The following is a 27,207-nucleotide window of genomic DNA, read 5'->3' on the forward strand; positions in this document are numbered from 1 at the left end:
AAAGGTTGTTTGAAAATTCTGCTGGCGACATAACAAAAAAAAAAAAACAGGAAGGGAGCCAACAGCACCCTGGTTTCCCAGGCGGTCACCCACCCAAGTACTAGCCGGGCCCGATGATGCTTAACTTCGGTGTTCGGACGAGAACCGGTGTATTCATCATGGTATGGCCGTTGGCGCTCATCTAATGTAGGAGCACGGCAGAATTCGCGTTCGGCTTTTCTCCCAACACACAAAATGTTAGTTTTCGGCCGCATTTGACGAAAGCGCTTCCTTCCGCAACCGCCAGTTCCTCGAGGATGGCGCGGGGAGGCGTGCCCGGCGTATCAGCAGAGTGACGGCCGAATTGGCGGGCGCACCGCCGCGTGTGTGAGACGCACTGCTGCTCGTTGCACCCCCTGTCATTCGCTGGGCGCGTTCAGCCTTCGACACTAGCGGAGGATGCATCTTGTCCCAGGTGTTCAGCGGAGGGCCTGTGCGGGGTGTGGCAGTGTCGTGCTGGAGGGCCCACTGGTAGCGATGTGGGCTTCCTCGCCTCGCCTCGCCTCACCTCGCCTCGCCTCACACCAGGTGTCTGCGTAGTTTGCAGTGCATTCGCACCATTCCTATCCCTGTCCCTGTCCCCGTCCAGACTTATCCCGACTTTGCTCGACTGCCGCTCGCTGCCGCTCGGGTCGTGGTCCATTTGACAGCGCAAGCACGACAAACGTCTGCGGGACGAGACGAGACGAGACGAGACGAGACGACTAAGGAATAAATTCGTGGTTACAAATCAAATTTGGAACTCTACACTCCTACACAACAATAGGCGGTGACGTATTTCAGAAATCACCTGCCGATTCGTACTGTTTTGTCGTTTTCAAAGTCTTCTTGGCAAACTTGGTTAGCACATTCTCCCTCAAACTGAGTTAATTACTGCATTTTCGTACCATTACAGTAGTTTAAAAGGCTTAAGGAAGCATCTTTGTCACAACAGAAAGGTAGTTTGAAAATTGGGCTGGCGACATTACAAAAAAAAAAAAAACAGGAAGGGAGCCAACAGCACCCGGGTTTCCCAGGCGGTCACCCATCCAAGTACTAGCCGGGCCCGATGATGCTTAACTTCGGTGATCGGACGAGAACCGGTGTATTCATCATGGTATGGCCGTTGGCGCTCATCTAATGTAGGAGCACGGCAGAATTCGCGTTCGGCTTTTCTCCCAACACACAAAATGTTAGTTTTCGGCCGCATTTGACGAAAGCGCTTCCTCCCGCAACCGCCAGTTCCTCGAGGACGGCGCGGGGAGGCGCGCCCGGCGTCCCAGCAGAGTGACGGCCGAATTGGCGGGCGCACCGCCGCGTGTGTGAGACGCAGTGCTGCTCGTTGCACCCCCTGTCATTCGCTGGGCGCGTTCAGCCTTCGACACTAGCGGAGGACGCATCTTGTCCCTGGTGTTCAGCGGAGGGCCTGTGCGGGGTGTGGCAGTGTCGTGCTGGAGGGCCCACTGGTAGCGATGTGGGCTTCCTCGCCTCGCCTCGCCTCGCCTCGCCGCGCCTCACACCAGGTGTCTGCGTAGTTTGCAGTGCATTCGCACCATTCCTATCCCTGTCCCTGTCCCATTCCCGACTTGTCCCGACTTTGCTCGACTGCCGCTCGCTGCCGCTCGGGTCGTGGTCCATATGACAGCGCAAGCACGTCAAACGTCTGCGGGACGAGACGAGACGAGACGAGACGAGACGACTAAGGAATAAATTCGTGGTTACAAATCAAATTTGGAACTCTACACTCCTACACAACAATAGGCGGTGACGTATTTCAGAAATCACCTGCCGATTCGTACTGTTTTGTCGTTTTCAAAGTCTTCTTGGCAAACTTGGTTAGCACATTCTCCCTCAAACTGAGTTAATTACTGCATTTTCGTACCATTACAGTAGTTTAAAAGGCTTAAGGAAGCATCTTTGTCACAACAGAAACGTAGTTTGAAAATTGGGCTGGCGACATAACAAAAAAAAAAACGGGAAGGGAGCCAACAGCACCCGGGTTTCCCCAGGCGGTCACCCATCCACGTACTAGCCGGGCCCGATAATGCTTAACTTCGGTGATCGGACGAGAACCGGTGTATTCATCATGGTATGGCCGTTGGCGCTCATCTAATGTAGGAGCACGGCAGAATTCGCGTTCGGCTTTTCTCACAACACAGAAAATGTTAGTTTTCGGCCGCATTTGACGAAAGCGCTTCCTTCCGCAACCGCCAGTTCCTCGAGGACGGCGCGGGGAAGCGCGCCCGACGTCCCAACAGAGTGACGGCCGAATTGGCGGGCGCACCGCCGCGTGTGTGAGACCCACTGCTGCTCGTTGCACCCCCTGTCATTCGCTGGGCGCGTTCAGCCTTCGACACTAGCGGAGGACGCATCTTGTCCCTGGTGTTCAGCGGAGGGCCTGTGCGGGGTGTGGCAGTGTCGAGCTGGAGGGCCCACTGGTAGCGATGTGGGCTTCCTCGCCTCGCCTCGCCTCGCCTCGCCGCGCCTCACACCAGGTGTCTGCGTAGTTTGCAGTGCATTCGCACCATTCCTATCCCTGTCCCTGTCCCATTCCCGACTTGTCCCGACTTTGCTCGACTGCCGCTCGCTGCCGCTCGGGTCGTGGTCCATATGACAGCGCAAGCACGTCAAACGTCTGCGGGACGAGACGAGACGAGACGAGACGAGACGACTAAGGAATAAATTCGTGGTTACAAATCAAATTTGGAACTCTACACTCCTACACAACAATAGGCGGTGACGTATTTCAGAAATCACCTGCCGATTCGTACTGTTTTGTCGTTTTCAAAGTCTTCTTGGCAAACTTGGTTAGCACATTCTCCCTCAAACTGAGTTAATTACTGCATTTTCGTACCATTACAGTAGTTTAAAAGGCTTAAGGAAGCATCTTTGTCACAACAGAAAGGTTGTTTGAAAATTCTGCTGGCGACATAACAAAAAAAAAAAACAGGAAGGGAGCCAGCAGGACCCGGGTTTCCCAGGCGTTCACCCATCCATGTACTAGCCGGGCCCGATGATGCTTAACTTCGGTGATCGGACGAGAACAGGTGTATTCATCATGGTATGGCCGTTGGCGCTCATCTAATGTAGGAGCACGGCAGAATTCGCGTTCGGCTTTTCTCCCAACACACAAAATGTTAGTTTTCGGCCGCATTTGACGAAAGCGCTTCCTTCCGCAACCGACTGTTCCCCGAGGACGGCGCGGGGAGGCGCGCCCGGCGTCCCAGCAGAGTGACGGCCGAATTGGCAGGCGCACCGCCGCGTGTGGGAGACGCACTGCTGCTCGTTGCACCCCCTGTCATTCGCTGGGCGCGTGCAGCCTTCGACACTAGCGGAGGACGCATCTTGTCCCTGGTGTTCAGCGGAGGGCCTGTGCGGGGTGTGGCAGTGTCGTGCTGGAGGGCCCACTGGTAGCAATGTGGGCTTCCTCGCTCCGCCTCGCCTCGCCTCGCCTCGCCTCACACCAGGTGTCTGCGTAGTTTGCAGTGCATTCGCACCATTCCTATCCCTGTCCCTGTCCCCGTACCGACTTGTCCCGACTTTGCTCGACTGCCGCTCGCTGCCGCTCGGGTCGTGGTCCATATAACAGCGCAAGCACGACAAACGTCTGCGGGACGAGACGAGACCAGACGAGACGAGACGACTAAGGAATAAATTCGTGGTTACAAATCAAATTTGGAACTCTACACTCCTACACAACAATAGGCGGTGACGTATTTCAGAAATCACCTGCCGATTCGTACTGTTTTGTCGTTTTCAAAGTCTTCTTGGCAAACTTGGTTAGCACATTCTCCCTCAAACTGAGTTAATTACTGCATTTTCGTACCATTACAGTAGTTTAAAAGGCTTAAGGAAGCATCTTTGTCACAACAGAAAGGTTGTTTGAAAATTCTGCTGGCGACATAACAAAAAAAAAAAAACAGGAAGGGAGCCAACAGCACCCGGGTTTCCCAGGCGGTCACCCACCCAAGTACTAGCCGGGCCCGATGATGCTTAACTTCGGTGTTCGGACGAGAACCGGTGTATTCATCATGGTATGGCCGTTGGCGCTCATCTAATGTAGGAGCACGGCAGAATTCGCGTTCGGCTTTTCTCCCAACACACAAAATGTTAGTTTTCGGCCGCATTTGACGAAAGCGCTTCCTTCCGCAACCGCCAGTTCCTCGAGGATGGCGCGGGGAGGCGTGCCCGGCGTATCAGCAGAGTGACGGCCGAATTGGCGGGCGCACCGCCGCGTGTGTGAGACGCACTGCTGCTCGTTGCACCCCCTGTCATTCGCTGGGCGCGTTCAGCCTTCGACACTAGCGGAGGATGCATCTTGTCCCAGGTGTTCAGCGGAGGGCCTGTGCGGGGTGTGGCAGTGTCGTGCTGGAGGGCCCACTGGTAGCGATGTGGGCTTCCTCGCCTCGCCTCGCCTCACCTCGCCTCGCCTCACACCAGGTGTCTGCGTAGTTTGCAGTGCATTCGCACCATTCCTATCCCTGTCCCTGTCCCCGTCCAGACTTATCCCGACTTTGCTCGACTGCCGCTCGCTGCCGCTCGGGTCGTGGTCCATTTGACAGCGCAAGCACGACAAACGTCTGCGGGACGAGACGAGACGAGACGAGACGAGACGACTAAGGAATAAATTCGTGGTTACAAATCAAATTTGGAACTCTACACTCCTACACAACAATAGGCGGTGACGTATTTCAGAAATCACCTGCCGATTCGTACTGTTTTGTCGTTTTCAAAGTCTTCTTGGCAAACTTGGTTAGCACATTCTCCCTCAAACTGAGTTAATTACTGCATTTTCGTACCATTACAGTAGTTTAAAAGGCTTAAGGAAGCATCTTTGTCACAACAGAAAGGTAGTTTGAAAATTGGGCTGGCGACATTACAAAAAAAAAAAAAACAGGAAGGGAGCCAACAGCACCCGGGTTTCCCAGGCGGTCACCCATCCAAGTACTAGCCGGGCCCGATGATGCTTAACTTCGGTGATCGGACGAGAACCGGTGTATTCATCATGGTATGGCCGTTGGCGCTCATCTAATGTAGGAGCACGGCAGAATTCGCGTTCGGCTTTTCTCCCAACACACAAAATGTTAGTTTTCGGCCGCATTTGACGAAAGCGCTTCCTCCCGCAACCGCCAGTTCCTCGAGGACGGCGCGGGGAGGCGCGCCCGGCGTCCCAGCAGAGTGACGGCCGAATTGGCGGGCGCACCGCCGCGTGTGTGAGACGCACTGCTGCTCGTTGCACCCCCTGTCATTCGCTGGGCGCGTTCAGCCTTCGACACTAGCGGAGGACGCATCTTGTCCCTGGTGTTCAGCGGAGGGCCTGTGCGGGGTGTGGCAGTGTCGTGCTGGAGGGCCCACTGGTAGCGATGTGGGCTTCCTCGCCTCGCCTCGCCTCGCCTCGCCGCGCCTCACACCAGGTGTCTGCGTAGTTTGCAGTGCATTCGCACCATTCCTATCCCTGTCCCTGTCCCATTCCCGACTTGTCCCGACTTTGCTCGACTGCCGCTCGCTGCCGCTCGGGTCGTGGTCCATATGACAGCGCAAGCACGTCAAACGTCTGCGGGACGAGACGAGACGAGACGAGACGAGACGACTAAGGAATAAATTCGTGGTTACAAATCAAATTTGGAACTCTACACTCCTACACAACAATAGGCGGTGACGTATTTCAGAAATCACCTGCCGATTCGTACTGTTTTGTCGTTTTCAAAGTCTTCTTGGCAAACTTGGTTAGCACATTCTCCCTCAAACTGAGTTAATTACTGCATTTTCGTACCATTACAGTAGTTTAAAAGGCTTAAGGAAGCATCTTTGTCACAACAGAAACGTAGTTTGAAAATTGGGCTGGCGACATAACAAAAAAAAACGGGAAGGGAGCCAACAGCACCCGGGTTTCCCCAGGCGGTCACCCATCCAAGTACTAGCCGGGCCCGATAATGCTTAACTTCGGTGATCGGACGAGAACCGGTGTATTCATCATGGTATGGCCGTTGGCGCTCATCTAATGTAGGAGCACGGCAGAATTCGCGTTCGGCTTTTCTCACAACACAGAAAATGTTAGTTTTCGGCCGCATTTGACGAAAGCGCTTCCTTCCGCAACCGCCAGTTCCTCGAGGACGGCGCGGGGAAGCGCGCCCGACGTCCCAACAGAGTGACGGCCGAATTGGCGGGCGCACCGCCGCGTGTGTGAGACCCACTGCTGCTCGTTGCACCCCCTGTCATTCGCTGGGCGCGTTCAGCCTTCGACACTAGCGGAGGACGCATCTTGTCCCTGGTGTTCAGCGGAGGGCCTGTGCGGGGTGTGGCAGTGTCGAGCTGGAGGGCCCACTGGTAGCGATGTGGGCTTCCTCGCCTCGCCTCGCCTCGCCTCGCCGCGCCTCACACCAGGTGTCTGCGTAGTTTGCAGTGCATTCGCACCATTCCTATCCCTGTCCCTGTCCCATTCCCGACTTGTCCCGACTTTGCTCGACTGCCGCTCGCTGCCGCTCGGGTCGTGGTCCATATGACAGCGCAAGCACGTCAAACGTCTGCGGGACGAGACGAGACGAGACGAGACGAGACGACTAAGGAATAAATTCGTGGTTACAAATCAAATTTGGAACTCTACACTCCTACACAACAATAGGCGGTGACGTATTTCAGAAATCACCTGCCGATTCGTACTGTTTTGTCGTTTTCAAAGTCTTCTTGGCAAACTTGGTTAGCACATTCTCCCTCAAACTGAGTTAATTACTGCATTTTCGTACCATTACAGTAGTTTAAAAGGCTTAAGGAAGCATCTTTGTCACAACAGAAACGTAGTTTGAAAATTGGGCTGGCGACATAACAAAAAAAAACGGGAAGGGAGCCAACAGCACCCGGGTTTCCCCAGGCGGTCACCCATCCAAGTACTAGCCGGGCCCGAAGAAGCTTAACTTCGGTGATCGGACGAGAACCGGTGTATTCATCATGGTATGGCCGTTGGCGCTCATCTAATGTAGGAGCACGGCAGAATTCGCGTTCGGCTTTTCTCACAACACACAAAATGTTAGTTTTCGGCCGCATTTGACGAAAGCGCTTCCTTCCGCAACCGCCAGTTCCTCGAGGACGGCGCGGGGAAGCGCGCCCGGCGTCCCAGCAGAGTGACGGCCGAATTGGCGGGCGCACCGCCGCGTGTGTGAGACGCACTGCTGCTCGTTGCACCCCCTGTCATTCGCTGGGCGCGTTCAGCCTTCGACACTAGCGGAGGACGCATCTTGTCCCTGGTGTTCAGCGGAGGGCCTGTGCGGGGTGTGGCAGTGTCGTGCTGGAGGGCCCACTGGTAGCAATGTCGGCTTCCTCGCCTCGCCTCGCCTCGCCTCGCCGCGCCTCACACCAGGTGTCTGCGTAGTTTGCAGTGCATTCGCACCATTCCTATCCCTGTCCCTGTCCCCGTCCCGACTTGTCCCGACTTTGCTCGACTGCCGCTCGTTGCCGCTCGGGTCGTCGGCCATATGACAGCGCAAGCACGACAAACGTCTGCGGGACGAGACGAGACGAGACGAGACGAGACGACTAAGGAATAAATTCGTGGTTACAAATCAAATTTGGAACTCTACACTCCTACACAACAATAGGCGGTGACGTATTTCAGAAATCACCTGCCGATTCGTAGTTTTGTCGTTTTCAAAGTCTTCTTGGCAAACTTGGTTAGCACATTCTCCCTCAAACTGAGTTAATTACTGCATTTTCGTACCATTACAGTAGTTTAAAAGGCATAATGAAGCATCTTTGTCACAACAGAAAGGTAGTTTGAAAAAAGGGCTGGTGACATAACAAAAAAAAACAGGAAGGGAGCCAGCAGCACCCGGGTTTCCCAGGCGGTCACACATCCAAATACTAGCCGGGCCCGATGATGCTTAACTTCGGTGATCGGACGAGAACCGGTGTATTCATCATGGTATGGCCGTTGGCGCTCATCTAATGTAGGAGAACGGCAGAATTCGCGTTCGGCTTTTCTCCCAACACACAAAATGTTAGTTTTCGGCCGCATTTGACGAAAGCGCTTCCTTCCGCGACAGCCAGTTCCTCGAGGACGGCGCGGGGAGGCGCGCCCGGCGTCCCAGCAGAGTGACAGCCGAATTGGCGGGCGCACCGCCGCGTGTGTGAGACGCACTGCTGCTCGTTGCACCCCCTGTCATTCGCTGGGCGCGTGCAGCCTTCGACACTAGCGGAGGACGCATCTTGTCCCTGGTGTTCAGCGGAGGGCCTGTGCGGGGTGTGGCAGTGTCGTGCTGGAGGGCCCACTGGTAGCGATGTGGGCTTCCTCGCCTCGCCTCGCCTCGCCTCTTCTCACACCAGGTGTCTGCGTAGTTTGCAGTGCATTCGCACCATTCCTATCCCTGTCCCTGTCCCCGTCCCGACTTGTCCCGACTTTGATCGACTGCCGCTCGCTGCCGCTCGGGTCGTGGTCCATATGACAGCGCAAGCACGACAAACGTCTGCGGGACGAGACGAGACGAGACGAGACGAGACGACTAAGGAATAAATTCGTGGTTACAAATCAAATTTGGAACTCTACACTCCTACACAACAATAGGCGGTGGCGTATTTCAGAAATCACCTGCCGATTCGTACTGTTTTGTCGTTTTCAAAGTCTTCTTGGCAAACTTGGTTAGCACATTCTCCCTCAAACTGAGTTAATTACTGCATTTTCGTACCATTACAGTAGTTTAAAAGGCATAAAGAAGCATCTTTGTCACAACAGAAAGGTAGTTTGAAAATTGGGCTGGTGACATAACAAAAAAAAACAGGAAGGGAGCCAGCAGCACCCGGGTTTCCCAGGCGTTCACCCATCCAAGTACTAGCCGGGCCCGATGATGCTTAACTTCGGTGATCGGACGAGAACAGGTGTATTCATCATGGTATGGCCGTTGGCGCTCATCTAATGTAGGAGCACGGCAGAATTCGCGTTCGGCTTTTCTCCCAACACACAAAATGTTAGTTTTCGGCCGCATTTGACGAAAGCGCTTCCTTCCGCAACCGACTGTTCCCCGAGGACGGCGCGGGGAGGCGCGCCCGGCGTCCCAGCAGAGTGACGGCCGAATTGGCAGGCGCACCGCCGCGTGTGTGAGACGCACTGCTGCTCGTTGCACCCCCTGTCATTCGCTGGGCGCGTGCAGCCTTCGACACTAGCGGAGGACGCATCTTGTCCCTGGTGTTCAGCGGAGGGCCTGTGCGGGGTGTGGCAGTGTCGTGCTGGAGGGCCCACTGGTAGCAATGTGGGCTTCCTCGCTCCGCCTCGCCTCGCCTCGCCTCGCCTCACACCAGGTGTCTGCGTAGTTTGCAGTGCATTCGCACCATTCCTATCCCTGTCCCTGTCCCCGTACCGACTTGTCCCGACTTTGCTCGACTGCCGCTCGCTGCCGCTCGGGTCGTGGTACATATAACAGCGCAAGCACGACAAACGTCTGCGGGACGAGACGAGACGAGACGAGACGAGACGACTAAGGAATAAATTCGTGGTTACAAATCAAATTTGGAACTCTACACTCCTACACAACAATAGGCGGTGACGTATTTCAGAAATCACCTGCCGATTCGTACTGTTTTGTCGTTTTCAAAGTCTTCTTGGCAAACTTGGTTAGCACATTCTCCCTCAAACTGAGTTAATTACTGCATTTTCGTACCATTACAGTAGTTTAAAAGGCTTAAGGAAGCATCTTTGTCACAACAGAAAGGTTGTTTGAAAATTCTGCTGGCGACATAACAAAAAAAAAAAAACAGGAAGGGAGCCAACAGCACCCGGGTTTCCCAGGCGGTCACCCACCCAAGTACTAGCCGGGCCCGATGATGCTTAACTTCGGTGTTCGGACGAGAACCGGTGTATTCATCATGGTATGGCCGTTGGCGCTCATCTAATGTAGGAGCACGGCAGAATTCGCGTTCGGCTTTTCTCCCAACACACAAAATGTTAGTTTTCGGCCGCATTTGACGAAAGCACTTCCTTCCGCAACCGCCAGTTCCTCGAGGATGGCGCGGGGAGGCGTGCCCGGCGTATCAGCAGAGTGACGGCCGAATTGGCGGGCGCACCGCCGCGTGTGTGAGACGCACTGCTGCTCGTTGCACCCCCTGTCATTCGCTGGGCGCGTTCAGCCTTCGACACTAGCGGAGGATGCATCTTGTCCCTGGTGTTCAGCGGAGGGCCTGTGCGGGGTGTGGCAGTGTCGTGCTGGAGGGCCCACTGGTAGCGATGTGGGCTTCCTCGCCTCGCCTCGCCTCACCTCGCCTCGCCTCACACCAGGTGTCTGCGTAGTTTGCAGTGCATTAGCACCATTCCTATCCCTGTCCCTGTCCCCGTCCAGACTTATCCCGACTTTGCTCGACTGCCGCTCGCTGCCGCTCGGGTCGTGCTCCATTTGACAGCGCAAGCACGACAAACGTCTGCGGGACGAGACGAGACGAGACGAGACGAGACGACTAAGGAATAAATTCGTGGTTACAAATCAAATTTGGAACTCTACACTCCTACACAACAATAGGCGGTGACGTATTTCAGAAATCACCTGCCGATTCGTACTGTTTTGTCGTTTTCAAAGTCTTCTTGGCAAACTTGGTTAGCACATTCTCCCTCAAACTGAGTTAATTACTGCATTTTCGTACCATTACAGTAGTTTAAAAGGCTTAAGGAAGCATCTTTGTCACAACAGAAAGGTAATTTGAAAATTGGGCTGGCGACATAACAAAAAAAAAAACAGGAAGGGAGCCAACAGCACCCGGGTTTCCCAGGCGGTCACCCATCCAAGTACTAGCCGGGCCCGATGATGTTTAACTTCGGTGATCGGACGAGAACCGGTGTATTCATCATGGTATGGCCGTTGGCGCTCATCTAATGTAGGAGCACGGCAGAATTCGCATTCGGCTTTTCTCCCAACACACAAAATGTTAGTTTTCGGCCGCATTTGACGAAAGCGCTTCCTTCCGCAACCGCCAGTTCCTCGAGGACGGCGCGGGGAGGCGCGCCCGGCGTCCCAGCAGAGTGACGGCCGAATTGGCGGGCGCACCGCCGCGTGTGTGAGACGCACTGCTGCTCGTTGCACCCCCTGTCATTCGCTGGGCGCGTGCAGCCTTCGACACAAGCGGAGGACGCATCTTGTCCCTGGTGTTCAGCGGAGGGCCTGTGCGGGGTGTGGCAGTGTCGTGCTGGAGGGCCCACTGGTAGCGATGTGGGCTTCCTCGCCTCGCCTCGCCTCACCTCGCCTCGCCTCACACCAGGTGTCTGCGTAGTTTGCAGTGCATTCGCACCATTCCTATCCCTGTCCCTGTCCCCGTCCAGACTTATCCCGACTTTGCTCGACTGCCGCTCGCTGCCGCTCGGGTCGTGGTCCATATGACAGCGCAAGCACGACAAACGTCTGCGGGACGAGACGAGACGAGACGAGACGAGACGACTAAGGAATAAATTCGTGGTTACAAATCAAATTTGGAACTCTACACTCCTACACAACAATAGGCGGTGACGTATTTCAGAAATCACCTGCCGATTCGTACTGTTTTGTCGTTTTCAAAGTCTTCTTGGCAAACTTGGTTAGCACATTCTCAGTCAAACTGAGTTAATTACTGCATTTTCGTACCATTACAGTAGTTTAAAAGGCTTAAGGAAGCATCTTTGTCACAACAGAAAGGTAATTTGAAAATTGGGCTGGCGACATAACAAAAAGAAAACAGGAAGGGAGCCAGCAGCACCCGGGTTTCCCAGGCGGTCACCCATCCAAGTACTAGCCGAACCCGATGATGCTTAACTTCGGTGTTCGGACGAGAACCGGTGTATTCATCATGGTATGGCCGTTGGCGCTCATCAGATGTAGGAGCACGGCAGAATTCGCGTTCGGCTTTTCTCCCAACACACAAAATGTTAGTTTTCGGCCGCATTTGACGAAAGCGCTTCCTTCCGCAACCGACTGTTCCCCGAGGACGGCGCGGGGAGGCGCGCCCGGCGTCCCAGCAGAGTGACGGCCGAATTGGCAGGCGCACCGCCGCGTGTGGGAGACGCACTGCTGCTCGTTGCACCCCCTGTCATTCGCTGGGCGCGTGCAGCCTTCGACACTAGCGGAGGACGCATCTTGTCCCTGGTGTTCAGCGGAGGGCCTGTGCGGGGTGTGGCAGTGTCGTGCTGGAGGGCCCACTGGTAGCAATGTGGGCTTCCTCGCTCCGCCTCGCCTCGCCTCGCCTCGCCTCACACCAGGTGTCTGCGTAGTTTGCAGTGCATTCGCACCATTCCTATCCCTGTCCCTGTCCCCGTACCGACTTGTCCCGACTTTGCTCGACTGCCGCTCGCTGCCGCTCGGGTCGTGGTCCATATAACAGCGCAAGCACGACAAACGTCTGCGGGACGAGACGAGACCAGACGAGACGAGACGACTAAGGAATAAATTCGTGGTTACAAATCAAATTTGGAACTCTACACTCCTACACAACAATAGGCGGTGACGTATTTCAGAAATCACCTGCCGATTCGTACTGTTTTGTCGTTTTCAAAGTCTTCTTGGCAAACTTGGTTAGCACATTCTCCCTCAAACTGAGTTAATTACTGCATTTTCGTACCATTACAGTAGTTTAAAAGGCTTAAGGAAGCATCTTTGTCACAACAGAAAGGTAATTTGAAAATTCTGCTGGCGACATAACAAAAAAAAAAAACAGGAAGGGAGCCAACAGCACCCGGGTTTCCCAGGCGGTCACCCACCCAAGTACTAGCCGGGCCCGATGATGCTTAACTTCGGTGTTCGGACGAGAACCGGTGTATTCATCATGGTATGGCCGTTGGCGCTCATCTAATGTAGGAGCACGGCAGAATTCGCGTTCGGCTTTTCTCCCAACACACAAAATGTTAGTTTTCGGCCGCATTTGACGAAAGCGCTTCCTTCCGCAACCGCCAGTTCCTCGAGGATGGCGCGGGGAGGCGTGCCCGGCGTATCAGCAGAGTGACGGCCGAATTGGCGGGCGCACCGCCGCGTGTGTGAGACGCACTGCTGCTCGTTGCACCCCCTGTCATTCGCTGGGCGCGTTCAGCCTTCGACACTAGCGGAGGATGCATCTTGTCCCTGGTGTTCAGCGGAGGGCCTGTGCGGGGTGTGGCAGTGTCGTGCTGGAGGGCCCACTGGTAGCGATGTGGGCTTCCTCGCCTCGCCTCGCCTCACCTCGCCTCGCCTCACACCAGGTGTCTGCGTAGTTTGCAGTGCATTAGCACCATTCCTATCCCTGTCCCTGTCCCCGTCCAGACTTATCCCGACTTTGCTCGACTGCCGCTCGCTGCCGCTCGGGTCGTGGTCCATTTGACAGCGCAAGCACGACAAACGTCTGCGGGACGAGACGAGACGAGACGAGACGAGACGACTAAGGAATAAATTCGTGGTTACAAATCAAATTTGGAACTCTACACTCCTACACAACAATAGGCGGTGACGTATTTCAGAAATCACCTGCCGATTCGTACTGTTTTGTCGTTTTCAAAGTCTTCTTGGCAAACTTGGTTAGCACATTCTCCCTCAAACTGAGTTAATTACTGCATTTTCGTACCATTACAGTAGTTTAAAAGGCTTAAGGAAGCATCTTTGTCACAACAGAAAGGTTGTTTGAAAATTCTGCTGGCGACATAACAAAAAAAAAAAACAGGAAGGGAGCCAACAGCACCCGGGTTTCCCAGGCGGTCACCCACCCAAGTACTAGCCGGGCCCGATGATGCTTAACTTCGGTGATCGGACGAGAACCGGTGTATTCATCATGGTATGGCCGTTGGCGCTCATCTAATGTAGGAGCACGGCAGAATTCGCGTTCGGCTTTTCTCCCAACACACAAAATGTTAGTTTTCGGCCGCATTTGACGAAAGCGCTTCCTTCCGCAACCGCCAGTTCCTCGAGGATGGCGCGGGGAGGCGTGCCCGGCGTATCAGCAGAGTGACGGCCGAATTGGCGGGCGCACCGCCGCGTGTGTGAGACGCACTGCTGCTCGTTGCATCCCCTGTCATTCGCTGGGCGCGTTCAGCCTTCGACACTAGCGGAGGATGCATCTTGTCCCTGGTGTTCAGCGGAGGGCCTGTGCGGGGTGTGGCAGTGTCGTGCTGGAGGGCCCACTGGTAGCGATGTGGGCTTCCTCGCCTCGCCTCGCCTCACCTCGCCTCGCCTCACACCAGGTGTCTGCGTAGTTTGCAGTGCATTAGCACCATTCCTATCCCTGTCCCTGTCCCCGTCCAGACTTATCCCGACTTTGCTCGACTGCCGCTCGCTGCCGCTCGGGTCGTGGTCCATTTGACAGCGCAAGCACGACAAACGTCTGCGGGACGAGACGAGACGAGACGAGACGAGACGACTAAGGAATAAATTCGTGGTTACAAATCAAATTTGGAACTCTACACTCCTACACAACAATAGGCGGTGACGTATTTCAGAAATCACCTGCCGATTCGTACTGTTTTGTCGTTTTCAAAGTCTTCTTGGCAAACTTGGTTAGCACATTCTCCCTCAAACTGAGTTAATTACTGCATTTTCGTACCATTACAGTAGTTTAAAAGGCTTAAGGAAGCATCTTTGTCACAACAGAAAGGTTGTTTGAAAATTCTGCTGGCGACATAACAAAAAAAAAAAACAGGAAGGGAGCCAACAGCACCCGGGTTTCCCAGGCGGTCACCCACCCAAGTACTAGCCGGGCCCGATGATGCTTAACTTCGGTGATCGGACGAGAACCGGTGTATTCATCATGGTATGGCCGTTGGCGCTCATCTAATGTAGGAGCACGGCAGAATTCGCGTTCGGCTTTTCTCCCAACACACAAAATGTTAGTTTTCGGCCGCATTTGACGAAAGCGCTTCCTTCCGCAACCGCCAGTTCCTCGAGGATGGCGCGGGGAGGCGTGCCCGGCGTATCAGCAGAGTGACGGCCGAATTGGCGGGCGCACCGCCGCGTGTGTGAGACGCACTGCTGCTCGTTGCATCCCCTGTCATTCGCTGGGCGCGTTCAGCCTTCGACACTAGCGGAGGATGCATCTTGTCCCTGGTGTTCAGCGGAGGGCCTGTGCGGGGTGTGGCAGTGTCGTGCTGGAGGGCCCACTGGTAGCGATGTGGGCTTCCTCGCCTCGCCTCGCCTCACCTCGCCTCGCCTCACACCAGGTGTCTGCGTAGTTTGCAGTGCATTAGCACCATTCCTATCCCTGTCCCTGTCCCCGTCCAGACTTATCCCGACTTTGTTCGACTGCCGCTCGCTGCCGCTCGGGTCGTGGTCCATTTGACAGCGCAAGCACGACAAACGTCTGCGGGACGAGACGAGACGAGACGAGACGAGACGACTAAGGAATAAATTCGTGGTTACAAATCAAATTTGGAACTCTACACTCCTACACAACAATAGGCGGTGACGTATTTCAGAAATCACCTGCCGATTCGTACTGTTTTGTCGTTTTCAAAGTCTTCTTGGCAAACTTGGTTAGCACATTCTCCCTCAAACTGAGTTAATTACTGCATTTTCGTACCATTACAGTAGTTTAAAAGGCTTAAGGAAGCATCTTTGTCACAACAGAAAGGTAATTTGAAAATTGGGCTGGCGACATAACAAAAAAAAAAACAGGAAGGGAGCCAACAGCACCCGGGTTTCCCAGGCGGTCACCCATCCAAGTACTAGCCGGGCCCGATGATGTTTAACTTCGGTGATCGGACGAGAACCGGTGTATTCATCATGGTATGGCCGTTGGCGCTCATCTAATGTAGGAGCACGGCAGAATTCGCATTCGGCTTTTCTCCCAACACACAAAATGTTAGTTTTCGGCCGCATTTGACGAAAGCGCTTCCTTCCGCAACCGCCAGTTCCTCGAGGACGGCGCGGGGAGGCGCGCCCGGCGTCCCAGCAGAGTGACGGCCGAATTGGCGGGCGCACCGCCGCGTGTGTGAGACGCACTGCTGCTCGTTGCACCCCCTGTCATTCGCTGGGCGCGTGCAGCCTTCGACACAAGCGGAGGACGCATCTTGTCCCTGGTGTTCAGCGGAGGGCCTGTGCGGGGTGTGGCAGTGTCGTGCTGGAGGGCCCACTGGTAGCGATGTGGGCTTCCTCGCCTCGCCTCGCCTCACCTCGCCTCGCCTCACACCAGGTGTCTGCGTAGTTTGCAGTGCATTCGCACCATTCCTATCCCTGTCCCTGTCCCCGTCCAGACTTATCCCGACTTTGCTCGACTGCCGCTCGCTGCCGCTCGGGTCGTGGTCCATATGACAGCGCAAGCACGACAAACGTCTGCGGGACGAGACGAGACGAGACGAGACGAGACGACTAAGGAATAAATTCGTGGTTACAAATCAAATTTGGAACTCTACACTCCTACACAACAATAGGCGGTGACGTATTTCAGAAATCACCTGCCGATTCGTACTGTTTTGTCGTTTTCAAAGTCTTCTTCGCAAACTTGGTTAGCACATTCTCCCTCAAACTGAGTTAATTACTGCATTTTCGTACCATTACAGTAGTTTAAAAGGCTTAAGGAAGCATCTTTGTCACAACAGAAAGGTAATTTGAAAATTCTGCTGGCGACATAACAAAAAAAAAAAAACAGGAAGGGAGCCAACAGCACCCGGGTTTCCCAGGCGGTCACCCACCCAAGTACTAGCCGGGCCCGATGATGCTTAACTTCGGTGTTCGGACGAGAACCGGTGTATTCATCATGGTATGGCCGTTGGCGCTCATCTAATGTAGGAGCACGGCAGAATTCGCGTTCGGCTTTTCTCCCAACACACAAAATGTTAGTTTTCGGCCGCATTTGACGAAAGCGCTTCCTTCCGCAACCGCCAGTTCCTCGAGGATGGCGCGGGGAGGCGTGCCCGGCGTATCAGCAGAGTGACGGCCGAATTGGCGGGCGCACCGCCGCGTGTGTGAGACGCACTGCTGCTCGTTGCACCCCCTGTCATTCGCTGGGCGCGTTCAGCCTTCGACACTAGCGGAGGATGCATCTTGTCCCTGGTGTTCAGCGGAGGGCCTGTGCGGGGTGTGGCAGTGTCGTGCTGGAGGGCCCACTGGTAGCGATGTGGGCTTCCTCGCCTCGCCTCGCCTCACCTCGCCTCGCCTCACACCAGGTGTCTGCGTAGTTTGCAGTGCATTAGCACCATTCCTATCCCTGTCCCTGTCCCCGTCCAGACTTATCCCGACTTTGCTCGACTGCCGCTCGCTGCCGCTCGGGTCGTGGTCCATTTGACAGCGCAAGCACGACAAACGTCTGCGGGACGAGACGAGACGAGACGAGACGAGACGACTAAGGAATAAATTCGTGGTTACAAATCAAATTTGGAACTCTACACTCCTACACAACAATAGGCGGTGACGTATTTCAGAAATCACCTGCCGATTCGTACTGTTTTGTCGTTTTCAAAGTCTTCTTGGCAAACTTGGTTAGCACATTCTCCCTCAAACTGAGTTAATTACTGCATTTTCGTACCATTACAGTAGTTTAAAAGGCTTAAGGAAGCATCTTTGTCACAACAGAAAGGTAATTTGAAAATTGGGCTGGCGACATAACAAAAAAAAAAACAGGAAGGGAGCCAACAGCACCCGGGTTTCCCAGGCGGTCACCCATCCAAGTACTAGCCGGGCCCGATGATGTTTAACTTCGGTGATCGGACGAGAACCGGTGTATTCATCATGGTATGGCCGTTGGCGCTCATCTAATGTAGGAGCACGGCAGAATTCGCATTCGGCTTTTCTCCCAACACACAAAATGTTAGTTTTCGGCCGCATTTGACGAAAGCGCTTCCTTCCGCAACCGCCAGTTCCTCGAGGACGGCGCGGGGAGGCGCGCCCGGCGTCCCAGCAGAGTGACGGCCGAATTGGCGGGCGCACCGCCGCGTGTGTGAGACGCACTGCTGCTCGTTGCACCCCCTGTCATTCGCTGGGCGCGTGCAGCCTTCGACACAAGCGGAGGACGCATCTTGTCCCTGGTGTTCAGCGGAGGGCCTGTGCGGGGTGTGGCAGTGTCGTGCTGGAGGGCCCACTGGTAGCGATGTGGGCTTCCTCGCCTCGCCTCGCCTCACCTCGCCTCGCCTCACACCAGGTGTCTGCGTAGTTTGCAGTGCATTCGCACCATTCCTATCCCTGTCCCTGTCCCCGTCCAGACTTATCCCGACTTTGCTCGACTGCCGCTCGCTGCCGCTCGGGTCGTGGTCCATATGACAGCGCAAGCACGACAAACGTCTGCGGGACGAGACGAGACGAGACGAGACGAGACGACTAAGGAATAAATTCGTGGTTACAAATCAAATTTGGAACTCTACACTCCTACACAACAATAGGCGGTGACGTATTTCAGAAATCACCTGCCGATTCGTACTGTTTTGTCGTTTTCAAAGTCTTCTTGGCAAACTTGGTTAGCACATTCTCCCTCAAACTGAGTTAATTACTGCATTTTCGTACCATTACAGTAGTTTAAAAGGCTTAAGGAAGCATCTTTGTCACAACAGAAAGGTTGTTTGAAAATTCTGCTGGCGACATAACAAAAAAAAAAAAACAGGAAGGGAGCCAACAGCACCCGGGTTTCCCAGGCGGTCACCCACCCAAGTACTAGCCGGGCCCGATGATGCTTAACTTCGGTGTTCGGACGAGAACCGGTGTATTCATCATGGTATGGCCGTTGGCGCTCATCTAATGTAGGAGCACGGCAGAATTCGCGTTCGGCTTTTCTCCCAACACACAAAATGTTAGTTTCCGGCCGCATTTGACGAAAGCGCTTCCTTCCGCAACCGCCAGTTCCTCGAGGATGGCGCGGGGAGGCGTGCCCGGCGTATCAGCAGAGTGACGGCCGAATTGGCGGGCGCACCGCCGCGTGTGTGAGACGCACTGCTGCTCGTTGCATCCCCTGTCATTCGCTGGGCGCGTTCAGCCTTCGACACTAGCGGAGGATGCATCTTGTCCCTGGTGTTCAGCGGAGGGCCTGTGCGGGGTGTGGCAGTGTCGTGCTGGAGGGCCCACTGGTAGCGATGTGGGCTTCCTCGCCTCGCCTCGCCTCACCTCGCCTCGCCTCACACCAGGTGTCTGCGTAGTTTGCAGTGCATTAGCACCATTCCTATCCCTGTCCCTGTCCCCGTCCAGACTTATCCCGACTTTGTTCGACTGCCGCTCGCTGCCGCTCGGGTCGTGGTCCATTTGACAGCGCAAGCACGACAAACGTCTGCGGGACGAGACGAGACGAGACGAGACGAGACGACTAAGGAATAAATTCGTGGTTACAAATCAAATTTGGAACTCTACACTCCTACACAACAATAGGCGGTGACGTATTTCAGAAATCACCTGCCGATTCGTACTGTTTTGTCGTTTTCAAAGTCTTCTTGGCAAACTTGGTTAGCACATTCTCCCTCAAACTGAGTTAATTACTGCATTTTCGTACCATTACAGTAGTTTAAAAGGCTTAAGGAAGCATCTTTGTCACAACAGAAAGGTAATTTGAAAATTGGGCTGGCGACATAACAAAAAAAAAAAAACAGGAAGGGAGCCAACAGCACCCGGGTTTCCCAGGCAGTCACCCATCCAAGTACTAGCCGGGCCCGATGATGTTTAACTTCGGTGATCGGACGAGAACCGGTGTATTCATCATGGTATGGCCGTTGGCGCTCATCTAATGTAGGAGCACGGCAGAATTCGCATTCGGCTTTTCTCCCAACACACAAAATGTTAGTTTTCGGCCGCATTTGACGAAAGCGCTTCCTTCCGCAACCGCCAGTTCCTCGAGGACGGCGCGGGGAGGCGCGCCCGGCGTCCCAGCAGAGTGACGGCCGAATTGGCGGGCGCACCGCCGCGTGTGTGAGACGCACTGCTGCTCGTTGCACCCCCTGTCATTCGCTGGGCGCGTGCAGCCTTCGACACAAGCGGAGGACGCATCTTGTCCCTGGTGTTCAGCGGAGGGCCTGTGCGGGGTGTGGCAGTGTCGTGCTGGAGGGCCCACTGGTAGCGATGTGGGCTTCCTCGCCTCGCCTCGCCTCACCTCGCCTCGCCTCACACCAGGTGTCTGCGTAGTTTGCAGTGCATTCGCACCATTCCTATCCCTGTCCCTGTCCCCGTCCAGACTTATCCCGACTTTGCTCGACTGCCGCTCGCTGCCGCTCGGGTCGTGGTCCATATGACAGCGCAAGCACGACAAACGTCTGCGGGACGTGACGAGACGAGACGAGACGAGACGACTAAGGAATAAATTCGTGGTTACAAATCAAATTTGGAACTCTACACTCCTACACAACAATAGGCGGTGACGTATTTCAGAAATCACCTGCCGATTCGTACTGTTTTGTCGTTTTCAAAGTCTTCTTGGCAAACTTGGTTAGCACATTCTCAGTCAAACTGAGTTAATTACTGCATTTTCGTACCATTACAGTAGTTTAAAAGGCTTAAGGAAGCATCTTTGTCACAACAGAAAGGTAATTTGAAAATTGGGCTGGCGACATAACAAAAAGAAAACAGGAAGGGAGCCAGCAGCACCCGGGTTTCCCAGGCGGTCACCCATCCAAGTACTAGCCGAACCCGATGATGCTTAACTTCGGTGTTCGGACGAGAACCGGTGTATTCATCATGGTATGGCCGTTGGCGCTCATCAGATGTAGGAGCACGGCAGAATTCGCGTTCGGCTTTTCTCCCAACACACAAAATGTTAGTTTTCGGCCGCATTTGATGAAAGCGCTTCTTCCGCAACCGCCAGTTCCTCGAGGACGGCGCGGGGAGGCGCGCCCGGCGTCCCAGCAGAGTGAAGGCCGAATTGGCGGGCGCACCGCCGCGTGTGTGAGACGCACTGCTGCTCGTTGCACCCCCTGTCATTCGCTGGGCGCGTTCGGCCTTCGACACTAGCGGAGGACGCATCTTGTCCCTGGTGTTCAGCGGAGGGCCTGTGCGGGGTGTGGCAGTGTCGTGCTGGAGGGCCCACTGGTAGCGATGTGGGCTTCCTCGCCTCGCCTCGCCTCGCCTCGCCTCGCCTCGCCTCTCCTCACACCAGCTGTCTGCGTAGTTTGCAGTGCATTCGCACCATTCCTATCCCTGTCCCTGTCCCCGTCCCGACTTGTCCCGACTTTGCTCGACCGCCGCTCGCTGCCGCTCGGGTCGTGGTCCATATGACAGCGCAAGCACGACAAACGTCTGCGGGACGAGACGAGACGAGACGAGACGAGACGACTAAGGAATAAATTCGTGGTTACAAATCAAATTTGGAACTCTACACTCCTACACAACAATAGGCGGTGACGTATTTCAGAAATCACCTGCCGATTCGTACTGTTTTGTCGTTTTCAAAGTCTTCTTCGCAAACTTGGTTAGCACATTCTCCCTCAAACTGAGTTAATTACTGCATTTTCGTACCATTACAGTAGTTTAAAAGGCTTAAGGAAGCATCTTTGTCACAACAGAAAGGTAGTTTGAAGATTCTGCTGGCGACATAACAAAAAAGAAAACAGGAAGGGAGCCAACAGCACCCGGGTTTCCCAGGCGGTCACCCACCCAAGTACTAGCCGGGCCCGATGATGCTTAACTTCGGTGATCGGACGAGAACAGGTGTATTCATCATGGTATGGCCGTTGGCGCTCATCTAATGTAGGAGCACGGCAGAATTCGCGTTCGGCTTTTCTCCCAACACACAAAATGTTAGTTTTCGGCCGCATTTGACGAAAGCGCTTCCTTCCGCAACCGCCAGTTCCTCGAGGACGGCGTGGGGAGGCGCGCCCGGCGTATCAGCAGAGTGACGGCCGAATTGGCGGGCGCACCGCCGCGTGTGTGAGACGCACTGCTGCTCGTTGCACCCCCTGTCATTCGCTGGGCGCGTTCAGCCTTCGACACTAGCGGAGGATGCATCTTGTCCCTGGTGTTCAGCGGAGGGCCTGTGCGGGGTGTGGCAGTGTCGTGCTGGAGGGCCCACTGGTAGCGATGTGGGCTTCCTCGCCTCGCCTCGCCTCACCTCGCCTCGCCTCACACCAGGTGTCTGCGTAGTTTGCAGTGCATTCGCACCATTCCTATCCCTGTCCCTGTCCCCGTCCAGACTTATCCCGACTTTGCTCGACTGCCGCTCGCTGCCGCTCGGGTCGTGGTCCATATGACAGCGCAAGCACGACAAACGTCTGCGGGACGAGACGAGACGAGACGAGACGAGACGACTAAGGAATAAATTCGTGGTTACAAATCAAATTTGGAACTCTACACTCCTACACAACAATAGGCGGTGACGTATTTCAGAAATCACCTGCCGATTCGTACTGTTTTGTCGTTTTCAAAGTCTTCTTGGCAAACTTGGTTAGCACATTCTCCCTCAAACTGAGTTAATTACTGCATTTTCGTACCATTACAGTAGTTTAAAAGGCTTAAGGAAGCATCTTTGCCACAACAGAAAGGTAATTTGAAAATTGGGCTGGCGACATAACAAAATAAAAAACAGGAAGGGAGCCAACAGCACCCGGGTTTCCCAGGCGGTCACCCATCCAAGTACTAGCCGGGCCCGATGATGCTTAACTTCGGTGATCGGACGAGAACCGGTGTATTCATCATGGTATGGCCGTTGGCGCTCATCTAATGTAGGAGCACGGCAGAATTCGCGTTCGGCTTTTCTCCCAACACACAAAATGTTAGTTTTCGGCCGCATTTGACGAAAGCGCTTCCTTCCGCAACCGCCAGTTCCTCGAGGACGGCGCGGGGAGGCGCGCCCGGCGTCCCAGCAGAGTGACGGCCGAATTGGCGGGCGCACCGCCGCGTGTGTGAGACGCACTGCTGCTCGTTGCATCCCCTGTCATTCGCTGGGCGCGTGCAGCCTTCGACACTAGCGGAGGACGCATCTTGTCCCTGGTGTTCAGCGGAGGGCCTGTGCGGGGTGTGGCAGTGTCGTGCTGGAGGGCCCACTGGTAGCGATGTGGGCTTCCTCGCCTCGCCTCGCCTCGCCTCGCCTCGCCTCGCCTCGCCTCGCCTCTCCTCACACCAGCTGTCTGCGTAGTTTGCAGTGCATTCGCACCATTCCTATCCCTGTCCCTGTCCCCGTCCTGACTTGTCCCGACTTTGCTCGACTGCCGCTCGCTGCCGCTCGGGTCGTGGTCCATATGACAGCGCAAGCACGACAAACGTCTGCGGGACGAGACGAGACGAGACGAGACGAGACGACTAAGGAATAAATTCGTGGTTACAAATCAAATTTGGAACTCTACACTCCTACACAACAATAGGCGGTGACGTATTTCAGAAATCACCTGCCGATTCGTACTGTTTTGTCGTTTTCAAAGTCTTCTTGGCAAACTTGGTTAGCACATTCTCCCTCAAACTGAGTTAATTACTGCATTTTCGTACCATTACAGTAGTTTAAAAGGCTTAAGGAAGCATCTTTGTCACAACAGAAAGGTAATTTGAAAATTGGGCTGGCGACATAACAAAAAAAAAACAGGAAGGGAGCCAACAGCACCCTTTTTTTTTTTTTTTTTTTTTACGGGCCTCCCATCTCCCCTTATAGCCCGGCCGTGTCGCTCTCCACAAAATGCCTTCTATTGGCGAGCTTCATGAGCTATAAAGGTGCTGTTGACTCCATGTCCCACGACGAACGGACGAAAAAATCAGTATCCCCCGTTGGTGTCCTTAAAACGGTCGACGTCCGTCGGGAAAAAGCGGCAAGAGCAAAAAAAATCCATAAGCCAGCAATCTTCTGCATGGATACAATGACTCCGCCAGGGAAACAAAATCCAGTAGAAAAAAAACCACGTCCTTAGTGTCACTATTACCGGGAAAGTTCCACACCAGTAAAACTGAGGGGTAAAGTCCATCAGGTGGACAAGTGAAACGAAAAGGAAAAAAAACAAAAAAATGAAAATCACTGCGTGGTAACACTAGTGAAAAATTAAAAATATCACTGCCGCCACATGGGAGACCTACAGGAGAAAACCAGTGCTCTTAAATAAAAGTGCCGATGTCCACAGCATAAAAATCAGAAACAAGAAAAAGGTAAACTGTACCGGAAATAAAAAGATACACAAATAAGAAAAAAAAAAGAGTTCCTCCGAGTACACGTATTTCCATAAATGTTCGTTCCTTGAAAAACACAGCTTGAGCGGTCAAAATAGAATAGTATACCAAACCGTCATAAACATGTTAAGCATCCACCGACATCCGGGAAAAGGCATGAGCAAGTGCAACCTTCAAAAAATTTGCAAAAGTAGCACGATAGCCAGGCAAAGCTTCAGTTTGTTCATGCTGAGTCCATAAATAGGTAAGAAAGTCCAATTCAGTAGTCAATTTCAGGTGAAACATTGCAAAAACGGTATGACCCAGGAGCCACACCGTAGCATTCTTCTTTGTATTCGGGTAGGCGACGCATTGAGGAATTAAGGCGTCGGTCGGCAAGACTGAACGCGTATCCACTCGAGTGATTAGGCGAATCATATCTCTGGCGGCATCCCAAACACTGCAAAAATGTCCACACACAAAACGGTGTTCAAGTGTATCTTCCGCATCACACAAGTCGCAAGCTCCAGACGAGATGAGGTTGATGGAATGGAGCTTCGAATTTGTAGGGAAGGTACGATGCACAACCTTGTACCACACGGCGTGTACAGAGGGAGGAAGAACATGGCTGGCAAGATTTTTCCATACCGCGACCCAATTATACCACGGTAGCCGATACTCCCACTTACAACGCACAGGTGATCCACGGAAAGCAGAAACGACGTCGCAGACTCGAAGACTGGGAACGTCACATAGCGCGAGGTAGCTGTTGTCCATATAGTAGCGACGCACATAGTTAAGAAAAAAGGGAATGTGCGAGACATTCACCGGCGCCTCCACTGATAGAGGACGATACATACTGAAGACCGCCGCAGTGGTACCGTTCGGGGCCCTCTCCATAACAACGGTGGTCCGTTTCCAAAGGAGAGCAGAGCACTTCGCGCGAAGATCTACTAAACCCAAACCACCATCTGTCGGGCTTAGAGTACAGGTGTCATACGAGACTTTAAAAATGTCACCTCGCCATAAAAACCAATACACCGCCTGCTTGAGGGCACGTTCCAACTGCCGAGGCAGTGGAAGGACCTGTGCGAGGTACCACACCCTGGCCAGAATGTTAGTATTGATCAAGGCCACCTTGTCACGAAGCGCCAACGTGCGAGCCGCATAGATCTTGGCAACGGCGCGCACCTTATGGAGCGTAGACCGCCAATTGAGCGCCTCCATCCGTTGTGGATGAGAAGAAAAAAGCACGCCCAGGACTTTGTGCTGTTCGCGGACACAAAACCAGCTCCGCTGTATGGACCGTGCGCGGGGTGTAAGAGGCAAACAAACAGTCTTAGTTGGGTTGACAATGGCACCTGTAGCTTTTTCAAAGCGTTGCAGTGCACCATATAGAGTGTCAACGTCATCAGAATGGCCAAGAAAAACGCCAAGATCGTCGGCGTACGCCTTGCAAATGAGGCGGTGCGTCCCTATCTGAATGCCACGGCAGTCGCGGCCGATAATTCGCAGCAACGGATCTAAAGCTACAGAAAAAAGGGCCATTGAAAGGGGACACCCCTGCCGCACCGAGCGCCCAACACGGAAAGCTGGCGTCAAGTGGCCATTGACACTAACACGTGACGTCGCATTTTGTAAAAGATGCTTTACCACAGTCGTAAACTTAAAACCGAAGCCCATCCGCACAAGAACCTGGCGGAGGTACACATGGCTAATGCGGTCGAAAGCATTTTTGAAATCAATTAAGAAGATGGCAGCTGTCGGCAGTCTCGCACTTTTAACAAAACCGATACAGTCGCGATAGGCGAGGACGGCATCAAAAATGTTTCGACCCTGCACCGCACATGATTGACTATCACTGAGGACCGACGGTAAAACAACTTTAAGGCGTTGAGCCACGCATCGCGTTACAATCTTAAAATCGGCGTTCAGTAAAGTGATCGGCCGAACAGCGTCAATGCAGGGCGTCGCAGTCGATTTGGGAACCAATGTCACTACCCCCTCCTCAAACGCAGCAGGGATAACAGCACCATCCCGTATTTCATTTAAAAGAGCCACAAAAACATCACGAAAAAGATCATAAAATTTCAGATAAAATTCAGCAGGAATGCCGTCGGGACCAGGCGATTTACTTTTAGGGCTTCGTCGGATAGCATCGTACAGGTCGTCAGGTACATAAGCAGCATTTAAAAGCGTCCTATCCGTACGAGTTAAAACATGAGGTATGACGTGTAAAAAATCCCGCAACGCATTACAATCAACATCCAGCGCACGGAAAAGGGAACTAAAATGAGTAAAAACATCCCGCTCAATGTCGGACTGGACAGTAGTCCGTCTACCGTCGCACTGTTTCCAGGTACCGATGTGCAGACGGGCGCGCCGCCTGCGTTCCCTATGCAGATGATAAAGCGACAATGGTTCGCCATCCACAACCCCCGCAGGCTGGCTGCGGACGACGACACCGCCACTAACAGCACGCAAATCAGCGAGAAGCTTACGCTGGAACTGCTTAAAAGCGGGCAGCAAGGCAGGCTGTGACGTCACGCGCAGCGCGAGGTCTTGTAAACACGCCTGATGGAAGCGGGCAGTAGCGCGACGCCACCGAGCCGCCTCGCGGCTAAAATCCATTAAAAACCGCCTGATCACCGGCTTGGCCTCCCCGACCCACCACTCCAGCACACTACAGTCACCTCGCTTGGTCCCGAGCAATTTCTGCCACAGATTGGTAAAACACGTCACAAAATGGTCGTCGTTCAATAATGCACAATTAAATTTCCACAAATTCTTTCGCCTGGGAACACAAAATCTAGGCAATAAAAGCTGGCAAAGGTAACCGGAATGATCAGAAAACAGCACGGGAAACATTTCCGTGCGGCAAATACGGGCAGAAAGCGGGGCAGAAACGTAAATTCTGTCCAGGCGGCTGTGCCCCGTGGGATAAAAATGAGTAAAATGCGTAACATCAGGGTTTAAAACACGCCACGTATCAACGAGCTGAAAACTGCGAACCAAGTCGCCGAGCTCGCGACAAATGTTAGGACGAGGCACCTGATCAACAACATCTAAAACGCAATTAAAATCGCCGCCTACAACTAAAGCATCCACATTCCGGTGTAACAGCGCACACAATTCCTGCCCATAAAAAACAGCCCTCGCCGGCTTATCGTTCCCAGACGGAGCATAGACGTTAACAAATACAACGCCCAGTATAGTGCAACTAACGGCACGACCATTAGGTAAAATAGCAACATTTGAAATAGCGAGG

General features: G+C 53.7%; 23 non-coding genes and 1 pseudogene across 23 annotated transcripts; all 24 read right to left on the bottom strand.

The window, feature by feature from the left end:
* Positions 1-56: 56 nt before the first annotated feature.
* LOC126160998 (5S ribosomal RNA) lies at positions 57-175 on the bottom strand. The gene has a single exon (XR_007534676.1). It is a non-coding gene; the product is annotated as a 5S ribosomal RNA (ribosomal RNA).
* Positions 176-1,030: 855 nt separating this feature from the next.
* On the bottom strand, positions 1,031-1,149 carry LOC126161201 (5S ribosomal RNA). Its single transcript, XR_007534861.1, has one exon. It is a non-coding gene; the product is annotated as a 5S ribosomal RNA (ribosomal RNA).
* An 852-nt stretch (positions 1,150-2,001) lies between these two features.
* On the bottom strand, positions 2,002-2,121 carry LOC126161151 (5S ribosomal RNA). Its single transcript, XR_007534818.1, has one exon. It is a non-coding gene; the product is annotated as a 5S ribosomal RNA (ribosomal RNA).
* An 853-nt stretch (positions 2,122-2,974) lies between these two features.
* On the bottom strand, positions 2,975-3,093 carry LOC126161191 (5S ribosomal RNA; annotated as a pseudogene).
* An 854-nt stretch (positions 3,094-3,947) lies between these two features.
* LOC126161018 (5S ribosomal RNA) lies at positions 3,948-4,066 on the bottom strand. Its single transcript, XR_007534694.1, has one exon. It is a non-coding gene; the product is annotated as a 5S ribosomal RNA (ribosomal RNA).
* Positions 4,067-4,921: 855 nt separating this feature from the next.
* On the bottom strand, positions 4,922-5,040 carry LOC126161202 (5S ribosomal RNA). Its single transcript, XR_007534862.1, has one exon. It is a non-coding gene; the product is annotated as a 5S ribosomal RNA (ribosomal RNA).
* An 850-nt stretch (positions 5,041-5,890) lies between these two features.
* LOC126161116 (5S ribosomal RNA) lies at positions 5,891-6,010 on the bottom strand. The gene has a single exon (XR_007534785.1). It is a non-coding gene; the product is annotated as a 5S ribosomal RNA (ribosomal RNA).
* An 850-nt stretch (positions 6,011-6,860) lies between these two features.
* LOC126161152 (5S ribosomal RNA) lies at positions 6,861-6,980 on the bottom strand. The gene has a single exon (XR_007534819.1). It is a non-coding gene; the product is annotated as a 5S ribosomal RNA (ribosomal RNA).
* Positions 6,981-7,828: 848 nt separating this feature from the next.
* Positions 7,829-7,947, bottom strand: LOC126161157 (5S ribosomal RNA). The gene has a single exon (XR_007534824.1). It is a non-coding gene; the product is annotated as a 5S ribosomal RNA (ribosomal RNA).
* An 845-nt stretch (positions 7,948-8,792) lies between these two features.
* Positions 8,793-8,911, bottom strand: LOC126161187 (5S ribosomal RNA). The gene has a single exon (XR_007534851.1). It is a non-coding gene; the product is annotated as a 5S ribosomal RNA (ribosomal RNA).
* An 854-nt stretch (positions 8,912-9,765) lies between these two features.
* Positions 9,766-9,884, bottom strand: LOC126161030 (5S ribosomal RNA). Its single transcript, XR_007534705.1, has one exon. It is a non-coding gene; the product is annotated as a 5S ribosomal RNA (ribosomal RNA).
* An 852-nt stretch (positions 9,885-10,736) lies between these two features.
* Positions 10,737-10,855, bottom strand: LOC126160995 (5S ribosomal RNA). Its single transcript, XR_007534673.1, has one exon. It is a non-coding gene; the product is annotated as a 5S ribosomal RNA (ribosomal RNA).
* An 851-nt stretch (positions 10,856-11,706) lies between these two features.
* LOC126161139 (5S ribosomal RNA) lies at positions 11,707-11,825 on the bottom strand. Its single transcript, XR_007534807.1, has one exon. It is a non-coding gene; the product is annotated as a 5S ribosomal RNA (ribosomal RNA).
* An 853-nt stretch (positions 11,826-12,678) lies between these two features.
* On the bottom strand, positions 12,679-12,797 carry LOC126161042 (5S ribosomal RNA). Its single transcript, XR_007534716.1, has one exon. It is a non-coding gene; the product is annotated as a 5S ribosomal RNA (ribosomal RNA).
* Positions 12,798-13,650: 853 nt separating this feature from the next.
* Positions 13,651-13,769, bottom strand: LOC126160992 (5S ribosomal RNA). The gene has a single exon (XR_007534670.1). It is a non-coding gene; the product is annotated as a 5S ribosomal RNA (ribosomal RNA).
* Positions 13,770-14,622: 853 nt separating this feature from the next.
* LOC126160993 (5S ribosomal RNA) lies at positions 14,623-14,741 on the bottom strand. Its single transcript, XR_007534671.1, has one exon. It is a non-coding gene; the product is annotated as a 5S ribosomal RNA (ribosomal RNA).
* Positions 14,742-15,593: 852 nt separating this feature from the next.
* LOC126160996 (5S ribosomal RNA) lies at positions 15,594-15,712 on the bottom strand. The gene has a single exon (XR_007534674.1). It is a non-coding gene; the product is annotated as a 5S ribosomal RNA (ribosomal RNA).
* Positions 15,713-16,566: 854 nt separating this feature from the next.
* Positions 16,567-16,685, bottom strand: LOC126161054 (5S ribosomal RNA). The gene has a single exon (XR_007534727.1). It is a non-coding gene; the product is annotated as a 5S ribosomal RNA (ribosomal RNA).
* An 852-nt stretch (positions 16,686-17,537) lies between these two features.
* On the bottom strand, positions 17,538-17,656 carry LOC126160997 (5S ribosomal RNA). The gene has a single exon (XR_007534675.1). It is a non-coding gene; the product is annotated as a 5S ribosomal RNA (ribosomal RNA).
* An 854-nt stretch (positions 17,657-18,510) lies between these two features.
* On the bottom strand, positions 18,511-18,629 carry LOC126161066 (5S ribosomal RNA). The gene has a single exon (XR_007534738.1). It is a non-coding gene; the product is annotated as a 5S ribosomal RNA (ribosomal RNA).
* Positions 18,630-19,483: 854 nt separating this feature from the next.
* Positions 19,484-19,602, bottom strand: LOC126161011 (5S ribosomal RNA). Its single transcript, XR_007534688.1, has one exon. It is a non-coding gene; the product is annotated as a 5S ribosomal RNA (ribosomal RNA).
* An 851-nt stretch (positions 19,603-20,453) lies between these two features.
* LOC126161140 (5S ribosomal RNA) lies at positions 20,454-20,572 on the bottom strand. Its single transcript, XR_007534808.1, has one exon. It is a non-coding gene; the product is annotated as a 5S ribosomal RNA (ribosomal RNA).
* An 861-nt stretch (positions 20,573-21,433) lies between these two features.
* LOC126161055 (5S ribosomal RNA) lies at positions 21,434-21,552 on the bottom strand. Its single transcript, XR_007534728.1, has one exon. It is a non-coding gene; the product is annotated as a 5S ribosomal RNA (ribosomal RNA).
* An 852-nt stretch (positions 21,553-22,404) lies between these two features.
* LOC126161203 (5S ribosomal RNA) lies at positions 22,405-22,523 on the bottom strand. Its single transcript, XR_007534863.1, has one exon. It is a non-coding gene; the product is annotated as a 5S ribosomal RNA (ribosomal RNA).
* Positions 22,524-27,207: the final 4,684 nt, after the last annotated feature.

The sequence above is a fragment of the Schistocerca cancellata genome, unplaced genomic scaffold (assembly GCF_023864275.1).
Source record: "Schistocerca cancellata isolate TAMUIC-IGC-003103 unplaced genomic scaffold, iqSchCanc2.1 HiC_scaffold_1170, whole genome shotgun sequence".
In the NCBI taxonomy this organism is placed as follows: domain Eukaryota; kingdom Metazoa; phylum Arthropoda; class Insecta; order Orthoptera; family Acrididae; genus Schistocerca; species Schistocerca cancellata.